This window comes from Diabrotica undecimpunctata, chromosome 5 (assembly GCF_040954645.1).
Source record: "Diabrotica undecimpunctata isolate CICGRU chromosome 5, icDiaUnde3, whole genome shotgun sequence".
NCBI lineage: Eukaryota > Metazoa > Arthropoda > Insecta > Coleoptera > Chrysomelidae > Diabrotica > Diabrotica undecimpunctata.
In genome coordinates, this window is record NC_092807.1 from 138,597,324 (window position 1) to 138,612,263 (window position 14,940).

The window sequence follows — 14,940 nt, forward strand, 5'->3', positions numbered from 1 at the left end:
TTTTTTTATTTCGCTGAAATAAAAAGTAAGTGGCATTCAGACAAGTTTCTGCTGCCAAAGATCCTACCAAATTGAGAGAATCTCCAGAGAAAAGTACGTACTCAGCAAGTTTATTGTGATTTTTTATTCTGACCTGCAGCCCTGAATATTTGTCATATTTGCAGACATATTGGATGCTTACCATATGACTGGCCGCGACAATCACTTAAATTAATGGTATTGACTCTTTGGCATCAAAAATAAACTTATGTCTACAATAGTGCTTCCAAGTTTCAATATAAATCAAACTAAATCAAATCTTTAGTTTCTGTCTAATGTGTAGAATAAATTAACATTGAATTGTTAATTTGTTTAAAGGTTCGGCGCCTTTGCGGTGCTACTGACGGTCCAATAATTCCTAAATTTACGACTTTCGTTCTTTTTGAATGAATACTGTTAAGAGAATGCAATTTGTTTTCTAGAAACGAATGCTCACTTCTATTCCATTGATGGATGTACTTAAGTGTTATTCGATTTTAATTTTTGAATAGAAATATTTTTTTGTGCAGTATTTTTGCCGCTCTCTCATAATTTGCGGCCCAAGGCAACTGCCTGTATTGCCTGATGGATAAAGCGGCCCTGATTATATGCAGTTAGACAACTTTAGGACTGTTTGGCAGTATTGTAAAAAATAATCGCTAAAATGAAAGTAGAACGGATTAAAGGTTTTTATTCTCAACAACGAGTCAATAAAAACATTCATTAGAAGGAACGGTTGCACCCAGTTCTAGTGTCTAGCGACTCTTGTTCTGTTCTCGTTCTGTGGCTGTGCAGTTAAATGTGAGATGGCGTCCGGTTCGTTTGTGTTTTGACGTTTCTGATAAACAAAACCGATAAATATAAATTTCGCGGTAGCTTACACTGGTTTTAATTAAAATAATTTCGGAATGATCTTTAATAAACATGTTATCCTTGAAAATTGTGTTTAAAGTAAGTATTTAGATGGTTATGGTATGTTATCATAATTTTGACATCCTTAAGTGCACTCGCTTTGAGCCTTAAAGGCACAACTAGATTTTGTTTTTATTTGCTACCTGGAAAATTTTGTGGTAATACTAAAATTTTGTTTGTAAAAAGAGTTCTTTTTATGTGTACATCTTGCTTTTAGAGGATATCTGGTAAGTACATCAGCCATAATAAGGTCTTTTCTTAAACGCAGGTTATTTTGAAATTTATGTTCTGGGTAATAGCTGGTAATTGGTTGTGGGTCTGCTATTCACAATTTAAAATAAACAGGTTATAAATTATCTAAATTACTTGAACTATTTATTTATGGAAATTCCAATTAAAAAATGATGACTTCGATATGTTCTCACATAATACAGAAGTATATAAGAGTATACATTTTACAAATAATTACCTATTAGGTATATGAATGTTTATTTAATTTGTTTTATTTTATTCAAAGAAAATAACACAATAAGAAAAAACAATTAATTTAATGCAAATAATTTTTGACCTTTAAAATGCAATAATAAGCACCATAGATAAACAATATTTCTTAGATTCATCCACAACTTAATAAACCAAATAAACTAGAAATTTGAAAGTGACATTTAATTATACATTGACATGATAATGAAATTTAGAACATTATAAGATTAGTTTAGATAAATCAACCTGGAACGCAGCGGGTTCTGGAAGAAAATTGTTTTAATCGTCATGTTCAAATTTTGGGAATCTAGTTTCAGTTAAAGACGAAAGAATATAAAAGTTTCGATTATTATTTAAGTTACGCCGCGAAATATAATCTTTGAAAAACCATCCCTAGTCTCTTCTTCAACATGTAACATGAAAATCACTTTAGTTGCAATTGATTGCTGTTTGTTTTATAATAATTAATTTTGTATGTAATTAACCTCTGGAATAATTTCTGTTATATATTATTATAGTACGTTTCAGACTTCAGTTTATATCTTTCCCTGTATATGTTCCTACAGTTGAGTCCATGGTTCTTTACCCATGCGTCATAATTTTTAAAGCATACTCGCAATAAGTCGGAAATTCACTCCACGCTACAGCAAAGAACAGAAAGTGACTACTGCTCCGATCACGGATTATATTATAAAATTTGACGTTATCAAATAAATAGAATGTAAAATCTTAGTTTTGCTTTAACATTATGGTGCAGAATTTCAGCTACATTTGAAGTACTTATGTATCTTAATAATTTTTTTAATATCATTAGTGCATTTTCTTTAGCTAGGATCATGTCACTATGTCCACCAGTCATAAAAGTTAGTAACCTCTTATAAAACAAGATTTCCTTGTACTCACCATAAAATATATTTGCTTCTTCTAAAGATATAGTTATTCTTTAGGATTTGACAATTTTAAAAATTATTTCTCTAATTTTTTGTGATGATATAGAATTTTTTAATATATGTGGCTTAATTAAGGCTAATGTTAGTTGTAATTTAGAAGCTATAATCATATGTTAATAAATAGATTTGTTGAAACTATCTTTTCAAATTTTGTATACATAACCTCTTTTTACACAAAATTTAAAAATATAATTTCAACAAATCTATTTATATATGACTATTCGCTCCGTGCGTGACTGACGCGACACCTACCGCCTTCATCTGACGGTTTAGGACCTTAAAAATTTTCAGGTTAAACATATGACATATGTTTGACATTGTTAAATACATGCGAATTTGACAATTATTAATAATTAACTTTTTAATTATATTTTTTTAGTTTACGTACAAAATAAATGTAGTATTAAAAACTGGGTTTCTCAAAATTCATCATAATATACCTTTTCAACCACAAACGGAAAAGAAAGGGAAAAATCTAGTACTGGAAAATCAAGTTTTTCACGCGAAAGAGCATATATTTAAAAAAAGTAATAGTAAAAGTTATGATATAAAAGCTAAAGTCATCAGGCGCTCTGCAGTTAGCTTGAAGCCTTATAAAATATCATTTAAGGTAAATTATTTAAATTTTTCCTATTTCAATTGCATAAAAATAAAGTTATGTGATATTTACTTTTTCATATTAATAGCACGGATCCATCTTTTTCTTTTCTCAATTTATATGTAATCTTTGGGAACCTATAAAAACTACAATTACTATTTTTGCTATTATAAGGACAATTAAATACGCAATATGTATTTGCACACATTTTTGATAAAATTTATGCGTAAAAAGGTAGGTCCAATTTTGTCATATTTCGCCGCTACGCACGCTGGCATCGTTTCAAAGTACCCCTACCATGGTCACGCACGGAGCGAACAGGTTATAGTACTATCTATTGTATTTCGAATTGTCATTTTATTGCCCTAAGGTAAATCTGTAGTTTTCGTTTTTAAACGAGGTCTGCTTTTTCCCGGAGAAGATAAAACATGATCTTTTTTCTTTTCTTCTTCGTTTATTGTATACTGTTTTTCTCACCAGTTTAAGTGCAGCTGCTACCCTCTAAAACAAAGTTAAAATATTAAAAATATTTTTAATTGAAATTGAAAAAAACCAAAAATAAAAAGTTCCTAAAATAAATAAATAAATATTTTGTTATGTAGTAAAGTTGGCAAATAAATAATATTAATAATATATATGCTTGCTATCCTTAAAGGTTTATAATAGTGCACATTTGAAAATTGTATGTTTGTACCTCTTGAACGAATGACAACGGTCCCCCATTCCTTTTTTCCAATTCAAAGTACTCGATTAAATTTAAAAAGAGTTCTTGCGCTTGTGAGATAAGAGTTTTCCGTGCATAATGTAAAAAAAATCAAAAAAATATTTTCTTTTTGACATTTCTTTCACTTTTGCGGAAATCCGCAAAAGTGAACCAGTGAAGTTTGGCCCAGTCTCGCTGACATTGCCCTTTGGACTCCGTCAAGCCATGTTGTTTTCGGTCCTCCCGGTTTTTTTTTTCGCTCAGGTGGCTGCCAATCCAATATTATATAGGGTAGGCGATGGTCTGTCATTATCTGTTCTTGTCCGTATCAAATAAGCTGTTTTTACTGTATTTCTTCTATCATAGTGGTTGTTTTGTCCATGATTTGTCTTATTTTCTAATTTGCTACGTGCATCATTCTGGATATACCTATACCAACCACTTCAAATATCAAAAAAATAAAATTGCGTCCCCTCAAAAATGTAATGTTAATGTAACTTTTCAATGGACTATATGTCATTACTGTAGAGATATTTATTGAACACACACAGACGAACAATTACACCATTGTCAGTGGGGAAATCACAGAGAGCCTCAAAACAGCCTCCCCGCCCAAATATTGAGATGAAACGTGCCTCGTGAGCAACAGACCCTGAGCCAATTATGACCAAAAGTATAACCGGAGCTCAGAAGAAGACGATCAAGAAACAAGAAAAACGAAGTAACTAACAGTAAGTTCTCTCGAAGGATGCTGACTGGGGTCATTGAGATCTATTTCGAAACCTTACCAGAGTGGCAAAATATCTACTAGAATCATCAAAAAATATGAGCATAAAAATCAACGAAAGTAAGAGTTTATCTATTTAGCTGAAAAATAAACATGATAGAGTAGATATATAATACGTAAAAGTACAAATAAGCAACTCGAGAAAACAAGTATTTAAAGAAGTCGATAACTGTATATTTAAATGCTTTAATTGACAAAAAAAAATTAGAAGAATCGGTAGAAATTCAATTAACTTAAGATTAACTAAAGCGAACAGGTTTACAAGATTCTTAATTCTTACACAATAATATGATATCAAAAAGTATATTACAAAGGTTGAAAGGAAGAGTAGGTACCTAACAGTAAAAGACTACAGTATGATCACGAAAGATGCATCATGAACAAATAAGTATAAATAGAGATACGAGAAAGGAAAATACTTCGAAGAGTTTATGATTAAATAAAAAGAATAGTGATGGTGACGAACAAACGAACAAGTTTTCCAATATTTATAAGAGGCCTATTTCAACGTAATGCGAATGTAAGAGTTAAAGAATCGCATTAAAAATACCAAAGGGACCAGAAAAAGGGGGTAGATGAAGAAGAAACTGATGAGAAGCGATTATGCAAGATGTCAGATAGAAAACATATTTTATAAAAAGAGTTGGAAAAAACAAATGATCGACAGAAAAAACTGAAGAAAAGTCACACGACTATATAAGTACCTATTTGACCTTAAGACACTGTCTTCAACAGTATGTTTATTAGTCCTAAACAATATGTGTTCATGATTAGGTAAAATTTCGAATAATTTACACACGGTGAAAGTCGATTTTATATCAGATTTATTTTGAGGTCGAATATTATGTCATTAAGTGATAATTTATCATTATATTTTTTATATATAAGATGGAACTGGCATCTAAAAATATAACTTATCTGTTATGGCCAGTAAACAAGAGCTTGTCAAATCATTGCAATATTTAACATATTTTATATGAAGGGTATAGAGTATAGATGCAAAAGTCACTCATTCTCCACTTTTTGTCAAAAATGTATTTTTATTTGTTTCGTATTCTCCACATTGAAATACACAATTCTTTAAAGTTTGAGAGAGCAGAACTAACATTCTCTGGTACAAATTAATGAATAAAAATCGCAGTGTTATCCCAAAACTAACATTGTAACATTCTCCACCGTATTAACTTGCATAACTCACGTTCTCGCTTTAGCCTATGAGACTAGAGGGTTACGGTCACGTGCCACCTAGGCTGTTTGTTAGCGGCAGTGTTCGCCTTTCGACTTAGTTTATTATGAATTAGTTACACAGAAGCGAAGTACTTTTTTAAGATATTGTAGTTTTTTTCGATATTTAAAGTAATAAAATACAAAAATAATGGATGTAAGTGTACGACCAGTAAACAAAAGTGTTGGTGAAACTGCTAGGAAACGAGTGAAGGCATTGGAAAATTGAAGAGAAGTGAGGCAAAGAAATGCAGGTGTTTAACCTAACTTTAATCTTAACTGTGCATTGTTAAAATTAAACTCGTTAAAATCTTGCTTAACTTGAATGTTCAGATAAAAATAGACGATAGCCAATTTAACCGATGTTTATCTTTCGTTTTTTTAGATATACGGCAAAAGGCTTCCCGAACTTCCCGACATGCAACCACCATAGTGGCACACTATTATGCAGAACAATATCAGCCCAGGATATTAGTCGCGTTCACTCAAAGTTTTATGCAACACAGGATAAAATATCGCAAGATAATTTTATCTTAAAACATTTTACTATGCAGCAAATCCAAAGAAGGTGTCCTAAAATAATAGGAATACACTACAACAAGCTAGAGCGAAATATTTTATACGAAACAATGAAAAGAAAAATGTCCCAGTTTGCTATACTACATTTTTGGAAACCTTAAATGTATCTAGGTCTAGGGTGAATCGCTTAGCTCAAAGGTACTTTACTACTGGTGAAATGCCAAGAGAGAGAAGAGGAGGGGACCGAACTTCTCACAAGTTTACAGCCAAAAAGATAGTGTTAGCGTTAGCGAAACACATTATTGTACAAATAAGATGAGTCGAAAGTATCTCCCAGCTGAACTTAATGTACGGAAACTTTGGCGAATGTACAGAACATATATTCAAGACAAAACTGTTGAAGTAAAAGAGCAATACTTCAGATATATTTTTAACACAGAATATAACTTAAAATTTCGTAACCCACGGGTGGATGCTTATTCAACTTGGTTACCACTTACCGAACAAATAAAAGTATGCAAGGATGTTCAGCAAAAAGCTACTCTCATAACAACTAAACGAGTACACAAGTTAAAATATACAGCATTTTATGACCTTCTTAAGGAGGTTGAACTTTGATTGTCAAAAAAATCAGGCGCTACCGAAACTTCCAGATCAATTCACTTTTTATAGTCGACAGTTATCCTTTAATAATTCTTGTGTTGTAAAAGGGTCTTTGAAATTAACTTCCTACGTATGGACTGAGAACGAGTTTGGAAAAGGTTCAGATGTAATAGCATCCTGTTTATTTGATTTATTATGTGCTGTTGATATGCTGATATACCCATATACGGCTGTTTGTCTTATTAGTGATGGGTGTGGGGGTCAAAATAAAAACACAATTTTACTTGGCATTCTGGCCAAATGATTGCTAAATGAGCCAAATCATATAACGGAGCTCCAGCTCGTTTTTTCAATGACAGGTCACAGCTTTCTCATTATGTCATTATTATTAAAAATAATACTTTTATTTGATGCAGGGTATTGTGCAAGTTTATTTAGTACCTTTTTAATAAGATCTTCAGAAAAATTTGGTTTTTTGTTATACTGATAATTATTTACCACCAACTCACAAATTTTTTAATTTTTAGAGATACCACGCACTATTATATCGAAATAAAACTGCGATTAACTCATCTTGACAAGAAATTAAGTGTAGAATTTAGTGACGTTCGTTTGAGTATCATTATAGTTACCTCATACTGTCCCTCTCTTTAGTTTTTATTCATTTTTACATATTTACAAATTTCATTATGTTTTGTGATTATTTATCATTTAAATATTGCTTATCAAAATTAGTAAAAAATAATAATAAATTAACAGTCAAACACTTGCATTTGTTGTAGATATTAATTTGTCCCAATGAATAGTTGTTCGTATAATATATTATTATACTCAATATAATACTGTAGATAATTGCAGTAAAAAATAAACTTCCGATCAGCAGCTGAATTGATCATGCGAGAAGATTTACTTTGTTCACATTCCACAATGAAAAGGTAATTTTTTTATCTTTGTAGGCGTTATAACCAGAACGGATTGACCCTAATTCCACAGAGAAATCATTAGGCGATTATATTTCTAGCCCACTTACTGTTAGTTTTTAACAAAAACCTAAATATATTTTTATCACAGTTTAATTTTTTATGTATGCTTGATTGCATGTGGTTGGACACCAAATTTATAAACATTATTTTAGATATTAAATTTTTATTAGATACCTATAGCGAACCTCCATTATTGTGTATTGTGTATGAGTACCTATGTTGGGCTAGAATAATTCCACAATTGTTTTTTTTTATTTAAACACAAAACCACATCAACCACTGTCGAGCAGTGTTATTAGTGAATATAACAAATACATGAAATATTAGGTACATTAAATAAAATTGAATAACTTGATGTCTTTTAAATAGCTTAACACTGTCGAAATTTTTTTGGTGAGAACTGTCTTGAGATCATCATCTGTGAATCCTTGGGATCTTATTTTTTCCTTGAATTGAGGACAGTCAAGCAGGATGTGTTTCCGATTAATAATGACTTGGTTTCTTCTGTTTAAAGGAGTCTCCAGGACATCAGTTATTTTTGGGCAAATTACATTTAATTTAGTACCTAATTTTTCCCAATAATTTTGCCAAGTATTAATACGGTGGATTTTAACCAGGTTTTTTAGATCGGTGTACGGATCTAATGTCTTCAATTTTGCAGGATGTTTTGAGTTCATTCGACTTTTGTTAGCCAGTTGGTCTGCTTTTTCATTTCCGTGAATACCTGTATGTGAAGGTACCCAAACAAAAGCCGCTTCCTTTCCTAATGATCGAAATTTTTCTAGTTCGTTTTTTATACTCTGTATAATAGGGTTGTTGGTATATATTTGTTTCAGTTCCAGTAATGCATTTAATGAGTCTGTTACGATAATGCACTTCATCGTTCTACTCTTTTCGAAGAAGATTAGGGCTTCCAAAACAGCTGTAGCCTCACCTGTTAGTATACTGCAGTTGGTTGGTATCGATATGCTATAAGAATTTTCTTTACAGTAGTAGGCAGCAGCGTGACCATTTGGAGTTTTCGAGGCATCGGTAAAGATTTGCAAATAATTAGGATAGTGGTCTAGAATTTCCATGAATAGAGATTTAATTATTGTGGAATTTGTAGTTGATTTGGGATACTTGGTAAGTGTTACGTCAATAGTTAATGGGTGGCTTGTCCATGAGGGATAGTTTGCATTTATATTTAGCGATACATTGAGATGATTCATATCGAAAGTTGTAAGCTTTATTCTTTCTATGAGGGGAAGGGGAAGAAGAAAAACCCATAATTCTTTAAGCAGGGTATACATCAGTTGGTGAAACAATGGGATATTTACCCTATATATTTGCCAATAATTTTTTTCTGATCCAAAGATGAGTTCTAATCGAGCACAGCACGTCGAGATGATGCAAATACTAAAAGAAGCAGGAATTAACAACCAAGATCTGAAAATAATTAAAAATCTTTACTGGAATCAGACAGCAAATCTCAGAGTTGAAGGTGAACACACTGACTATGTGAAAATCATGCGTGGAGTGAGGCAAGGCTGTATTTTGTCTCTTCAATCTTTAATCTGTACTCTGAAAGAATATTTATCGAAGCTTTGCACGAAACTGAAAAAGGTATTCTACTAAATGGTTACCGGCTAAACAACATCAGATATGCCGATGACACCATAGTATTTGCGGACAACTTAGAAGACCTACAAGTTCTTATGAACAAAATGACGTGTTATAGTCAACAATATGGACTCAATATAAACGTTAAGAAGACAAAGCTTATGATAATTAGCAAGAAAAGGATAACAGGTCAACTCTACGTCAACCAATCCCCTGTAGAAACGCACTTCAACTACCTCGGCACCATAATAAATGAAGAAGGGACCAACAACCAGGAGATTAGAGCACGCATCGGAAAGCTAGATTCACCTTCAATCGGATGGGGGCCTTCTTTAAGAGTCACAACCTCTCTCTTGATACAAAATTAAGAATGCTGCGATGCTACGTCTTCTCTGTCCTTTTTTATGGTGTTGAATCGTGGACCTTGAACGAAGATATGTGCAGAAAATTGGAAGCATTTGAGATATGGCTATATCGGAGAATACTTAAGATCCCGTGGACTGACCGAGTCACAAATGAGGAGGTCCTCAGAAGAATAAATAAGAACAGAGAGGTACTGACCAACATCAAATCTCGAAAGTTACAATTCTTCGGACATATTATGCGAAATGAATCCAGATATGCTCTCCTTCAAGCCATCCTGCAAAGAAAAATATTTGGAAAACGAGGTCCAGGAAAAAAGAACATATTTTTTAAAGAACCTCAGAATCTGGTTCAATACAACATCTGTGCAGCTTTTCCGCGCTGCTGCAAATAAGATAAAGATTGCCATGATGATCGCAACATTCGTAACGGATAGGCACATCAAGAAGAATAACAAATAAAACCGGCCACAGGTGTATATTATCAAAAAACTTTATAGTGTGTAAATTTTTATTAAAATCAGTCAAGTATTTTCAGCATCTCACATGTCATCTTCAGAGCTTATTAAAAAGAAAACAATTCTTTAAGAAAATTTTATATAATTAGAAAGATCAAAAAAATTTACGTCTTAGTAAGTAGGTTATAAATACTTCATGGAAGAGTGTCAACACAAAACACAATAAAAACATTAAAAGGCCAACGCCTCTGTAATAGGGTTCAAACCTCTTTAAAAATTTGTAAAAATCACCTTTAAAAAGTGCTTGGTATACAAATGGCTGCTTCGTTAAAACAGAGGAAACAGCTGTGCAAGAATATGTCAACAGGACGAAAACTGGTTGTTTCCCTCATTTCAACGTTTGGTCTTTATTTTAGAAGTTTGTACAAGCCTTATACAATCTTTGTCCAAATATACGAGCCCTAACAACTAAATGTTCGGACAAACGAAAATTTATAGAAAACGTTTATCTTCACAACTTTGCTTATTAAACCAAAGAACGGATCAATAATACATTAAACCCTATCATTAATAACAAAATATTGAAATGGCTCGGTCTCTATAAACTTTGAATTGCAGTTGGCGTCAAAATAAACGAAAATGTTACATATTATCGTGACAACTAAATGTTCGGACAATTAAAGAAATTACACAAGTCAGGATACTACAAAAGTTACAATTGTTACTGGGCGATAATTTGTAGCAATAATAAATTATTACAAATAAAAAATTATCTTTTAAGTGAAACTATGCATAGAGGTTAACCTTTAAAAAAAAACAAAATCTAATATGATTAGGTATTGACCAAATGTCAAAAAAATAAAGCTAGCTGTCAGATGTCAACACTTAATTTTAAAATTGAGAACAATTAATAGACAGCTAAGCCACACCTTAAGATCTACAATCTTAATTATTACAATTTCTTAAACTGTTATGAAAGCAATTATTATTAGAAAATGTTTATTTTTCCTTTAAAAATCAAACACAAAAGTTACCTGGATTTCACTAAAATTTCTGGGGTTATCAATTGGACTTACACTCTCTGCCACACGAACAAATTCATCTCCAAACTGCGAAAAATATTCTGAAACGGCTTCTTAGGACAAACAAATTGAGGCTGAAGTTGGCACTGGACGCAAACTTTGGAAACTTGTCTCCTTAAAAGCTCAACAATGGAACATGTGGGTAACTTTCAAATTTGTTGAAAGAACGCCGTTTTACAAATATTTCAGACGAGAGACGGCATACAAATAAAAAACAGTGATTACTCTTATCAGAACTGACACATTACATTGAGTATAAATCACTTTTTCTAACCAATTTGCCGGTTCACTCAAACTACACACGCTCTTAGAGTATTAACTTAGAATATACACACGAATTAAGAGCAGACGCTACACCGTCTGCTCTTAATGACCAATCTTTCAAACCTTTACTGTAACTACACATAAAACTTAACACTGCTACACATTTTCCATGAAAAGGGACGAAAAAACACAAAACATTACAAATTTGAAGAAAAATTTGGACTAACACCGAAAACAACTGCCCCTGACAGCGGCCTTAGCGAGGGTGATGTAATCCTCTTCCCAACAATACTTTCTCAGCGATCTAAATGATTTGAAACGCAATATTAAGCGGACAACGATCAAAGAAAATACTAAAGAATATGCGTCTGTGATATATAAACAAACTTTAAAATAGTGTTTATTATCAACTCGTCGACGCAAAAAGGATTGAAAGAATATTTCGGTATTTTAACATATACGAGGGGATTTCAATAATATACCAAAGAATTTAAAAATGCTACAATATCTTTCTAGACCCACTGATGATATGGAGCCTCAAAGCATAATTCCTTTGAGAAACTTCACAGTTCTTATGAGGCAATCTTTATGGAATGCTTCATTTTGATTTCTGATAATCCGTTTTCGAAAATCTTCCACGAAAACATCAAATTTCGATTCGTCACTGAATATCACGCTGAACCAGTCGTCAACGCTCCATAAAAACTTTAAGCAACCGCTTCAATTGGGCAAGATCGAAGATTTCATGAACCGTTAATGACTCATCCAGAGTCATACTCAGTGGCGAATCGAAATTTAATGTTTGCGTGGGAGACTTACGAAAACAGGTTATCAGAACTAAAAATAAAGCATTCCAGAAAGGTTACCTCAAAAGAACTGTGAATTTTCCCAAAGGAATTATGATTTGGGAGTGTGTGTCATCAGCTAGTCTAGAAAGATATGAGGTAGGCATACTTAACGAAGCACTTAAAGTATTAAGAAATTTTGAAAAATAGTCATGTACCAAGTGCTTACCATCTCTACCCGGACTTAAATTTTATATTTCTGCAGGGCGGTGCTGCATGCCGTACAGCTAAAACAACTAAAAAATGGTTTGGGGACAATAACATTAAAGTCCTCTCATGGCTTTCGAACAGTCCAAAACCTTAATGATATTGAGACATTGTAGCATAAGATAAAACAGAAATTGCGTAATGATCCCCAGAGACCCGTCGCTGATTTGAAGAGTAAACTAAGTGAATTATGGGATAGTTTCGATCCAGAATTGTGTAAATTCTTAGTACGAACTAGGTGAAATTAGAGTTCGTATCTAAAATCCAAATAGCAATGATAACAGCCAAATTTCGAAACGAAGACGGAACGTAACGAAGAAAAATATATGCTGATGATGTAGTATTAGTAGGAACTACTGAAAAGGATTTAAAACAAAAATTGGATCAGTGGATACAAACTCTTAAGAAAAAAGTTTAAAACAAAATAAAGCATTTGGAATATTCACTTAAAGACTAACTTAACACTACAAATAAAATGATAACTTTGTATGGTGAAATTATTGTGAAAGGTAATAGTTTTAAATATGTAGGATCAGTATAACAGATTAATGGGAAATATATTGAGATGCATGCAGTAGAGTTACAGTTGGAAGGAATTAAGTGGTATATTGTATAATAAATACTCCAAGGAAACTGAAAGAAGAATTTTATAAAACTGCCATAAGAGCGGCTATGATCTACGGTCCTAAATGTACAGTAAATAAGAATGCTTAGATGGATGGAGTGACAAAAAAATAAAATTAAGAATTTGTATTTTAGAAGTCCAAGGTTCGCACTAGTTGATGCCAAAATGATAGACCTTAGGTTAAGAGTTCTCGAATATATTCAAGGCCAAGACGTTAATAATCCAATATGGAGTATTGCTGATTTGCAAGTTCCTGGTAGGAATAGGAGAAGAAGACCTGGGAATTAGGGAAGCCGACCCCGCGTAGAGATAAAGGCCAAGAAAATTATGATGATTCTGAATTTAACTTTTCTGTCTGTCTCATTATTTTTTACCATAAATATCCTCGTCCTAAGTTTTGTGATCACCAAGTAATTTTATGAATAGATATTATCTCCTCAAAACTTGAAAATGTTAGTAGTATTCGATTTGCTTCTATTTGATTCATTTAGAATGCGTTAGTTGTGTACTCACTAAAATGTTGTATATCAAGCACCGATATACGAATGAAGATATTTCTATCTCGTCTTCTTTTCCAGCCGTATCTGTTGATTCAAAAGATCGAAATATGTATATGGTGACAAAACACGTTAATCGATTTTTATGCTAATGAAAATTTAAGGGGGAGTTTTGGCTTAATAAATTTAGGAGTAGTCGTGCGATTAAAATAGTGTACCTAGTTATTATATAGGTTTTTAGCAGATTTATTGCAACAATAGGTATTAAAATTAAAATTGTAGAGCTGTATTTTTAATTGATATTATATGTTGCGATATGCATTATTTTAATATTCAACATCCATTATAATTGTATTTTATGTTGTTTTAACGCCTAAGTGACAATCGCTATCCATTTTATTATTCATTCACGTAATTTTCATAAAAATATAAAATATGGCACGATATTGGAATATTTGTTTTATTTGAAAGAAGTAACTTTGTATACGTCAAGTTGAGTGGTAGCAATAACCAACATTTTAAAAGAAATTATTCTTATCGAAAAACTGTAGTCATTATTGTCAATTTATTCTAATTTAGAAATTCAATAAAATGTGTTCAACGAATAAATTAATAATAGTTTCATTATTAAGTCCGTATGTAGGGTCTGCTTCCGTAATTACGTTTCTGTCTTGTGCGTCCAAATATTATTCCTCTTCACACTTCTTGTTTCGTCTTATTGACTGGAATGTTTTATTTGTCCTCCCCCTCATATAGACCATGAAAAGTAGCCTCTCAAAACTTCTAATCCTTGCGTCTCCGGAGAGCCGGTGCGGATTCACGACTACCGAAGTTGTCTACTGCTTTCAAGTGGTGTGAAAATGATAACAATAATAATTATATAAAGTAAAGGGGAAAATCCCAGTGGATGGCTGTATGCGATAGTTTAAAAAAACTTACATAGAAGTAAGAACTTCTTGTGTATAATGACGTAAACAGATACAGAAACCCTTTTCTTACCTGAAAATCATTGTGAATTATAATATATTATTGGCACTAGGTCGATGCTATAAGATTAAAGGTCGTGGCATATTATCATACGCGTTTCCAACACGTAGCGTTTAGTTTCCGAAAAATATAATTTAAATGGTTTTAAATATGAACAACTCACACTGTCCGGAACGTATTGTATCAGACACCTATCGTTTTCGTTCAGTATATTCGAAAACAATATTTTAC

General features: G+C 32.3%; 1 protein-coding gene across 1 annotated transcript in view; it reads left to right on the forward strand.

Annotated features, from left to right (window-relative positions):
- Window positions 1–815: 815 nt before the first annotated feature.
- alpha-Man-IIb (alpha-Mannosidase class II b) overlaps window positions 816–14,940 on the forward strand; it is a 219,654-nt gene continuing 205,529 nt past the window's right edge. The window contains exon 1 of the mRNA XM_072532813.1: window positions 816–969. The gene's annotated coding sequence lies outside the window, so the exon portion shown is untranslated. The remainder of the gene's footprint in view (window positions 970–14,940) is intronic.